Here is a 2,264-nt window from a genome sequence, read left to right as displayed (position 1 = left end):
CGGTTACTGTTTGTGCGCCTGGCTGAGTCCAAGTCCTTACAGGCAGCCCCTCCTGCCTCCCATGAATCTCCCACTCCCCCACTCCCGCCTCCCCCAACACCTAACTCTTCCTTCTTTCCCGAGGGCCCCCTCCCACCTCCCTCTCCTTTTTCCTACCTCCCCCATCTCCCTCCTCCCCTTCCCATTCCCCCCATCTCTTGTCTCCTTCCTTCCAGACGGCTCCTCCCCTGGCCCCCTGGGCTCCCTTCCCTTCTGCTGAGTCCTCTCCTGGGAACTTCAGCTTTCCCCTGTCTTCAGAGCCATCCCTAGTAGCCCCCCGGTATCCTGCAATTTTCCCACTCTAAATCCCCCTCCTGTAACCCCCTATCCCCGGCAAGCTCACCTCCCCTTTTCTGCAAACTCCACAGAGGAACCACCCCCGTGATCACTGCTGTTCTGCCACAAGCTGATGCTGTTGTGGTCAAGGTCACCCATGACCTCCTAGAGATTAAGTCCCTTAAGCTGTCCTCTGGGGTGGGGAGGGGCAGCTCGGCCGCAGTCCCCCCTTCTACTGCTGCCGGGCTCCCCAACATCCCCTGGTTTCCTCTCTCTGCTGGCCCCACTTCTGGTCTCCCTTGGGTTCCTCCTGGAGCTCAGCGCCCAGTCCTTGCCTGGCCATGTACATCCTCACTGCGTGGGGGCTTCTCCCTGAGCTGCAGCCCCCACGGCTCCCGGACCGCTGGTTCCCATCCACCCGGGGCTGCGCGCAAAGGACTGCTGTTCTGATGCCAGGAATGCAGACCTGTCTCCACCTGCCCCAGTGGCATTGGTCCCTACCACCAGTGCTCAGGCAAAGGCCCTGGAGCTCTCCACGACCCCCTGTCTTTCCTTCACAGCCGGGCCAGGAAATCTCAATGCTCTGACTTTCTACACCTATGCAGAATCCAATAACACCTAACCTGCAGCCACCCGGGCCCTGCCGCGGTCCCCTTGCTTGTGTTACAGGAGGAGCCTCTGCCTGGCCCTCCTCGGCCCTGGCCCCTCACCTGGTGCACACAAGGCCGGGGGGATCCCTTCTGAAGCGTGGAGAGGCCTGGGGATCTGGCCAACCGCCCACCTCCCTGCTCCTCACCCTTGAGGTGCCACTCGGGTCCCCCTGCTGTCCCCTGAGGCCACTCCTGCCTTGGTGCCCTCTCATCTACTGCCCCTGCCTGGAGACTGTTCCTCCAGATCCCGCGTGGCTGGGCCTTAGCCTTCTCTGCTCTGACTTCACGTTGGAGAGGCCACCCAGCACAAACGGCCAGCAGCTCCTCCCTGCCACCCTGAGTCCACCCTGCACTCAACCCATCTTTGTCTCATGTTCTTTCTGGCTCCCTGGCTGGCGTGCCCACCCCATGAGGGTGGCATGTGTCCCCAGCCCCCACAGCAGTCACGGAGGGACACCAGCCCAGGCCTGAGGAGTGAAGGGCTCCGAGGCTGCCCCTGTACAGTGGAGGGGAAGGGGCCTAGAGTTGCCCACGGTCACACTAACTCCCTAGGCCCAGGGGTCATAGACTCACTAGTAGGGATGGCGGTTATGCTGGGGAGCAGGCAGATTTGAGGGGCACAGGCCCTATCCTAGGGGTTGGGGCAGTTGTCACCCCAGGCCATTTTTTAAAAATTAGAAGTAAATTTTAATTTTACGGATAAATACATTGACACTCAGGAAAATGAAGTGGCTTGTCAAGAAGCCCTGGCTCTAAACAGACAGACAGTGCTGCTTTGTGGGAACTCGGCTCCAGAGCTGTTTTTTCTTTTCTTAAGACGGAGTCTCACTCTTGTCGCCCAGGCTGAGTGTAGTGGTGCGATCTCAGCTCACTGCAACCACCGCCTCCTGGGTTCAAGTGATTCTCCTGACTCAGCCTCCCGAGTAGTTGGGACTACAGGCATGCACCGCCATGCCCAGCTAATTTTTCGTATTTTTAATGGAGACAGGGTTTTACTGTGTTGGCCAGGCTGATCTCGAACTCCTGACCTCAGGTGATCCACCTGCCTTGGCCTCCCAAAATGCTGGGATTATAGGTGTGAGCTACCGCTTCTGGCTTTCCTGTTTTTTAAGCTGAAAAAAAAAAAATGTGCCTGGTTTATTGAGGCAGGACATTCATTTTGCAAACTGTTTCTGAACCCCACACCGCATTTTATAAAATACGAACATTACAATGAACGAACATTACAATGCAGATTCATATGAATTTGGGAAAGGTTTTAATGTATGAGATTACATTCATCAGCCTCTTCATGACTTC

This window comes from Trachypithecus francoisi, unplaced genomic scaffold (assembly GCF_009764315.1).
Source record: "Trachypithecus francoisi isolate TF-2019V2 unplaced genomic scaffold, Tfra_2.0 Lachesis_group21, whole genome shotgun sequence".
In the NCBI taxonomy this organism is placed as follows: Eukaryota; Metazoa; Chordata; class Mammalia; order Primates; family Cercopithecidae; genus Trachypithecus; species Trachypithecus francoisi.
The sequence above is the reverse complement of the archived record's forward strand: the minus strand, read 5'-3'. Positions refer to the sequence as shown.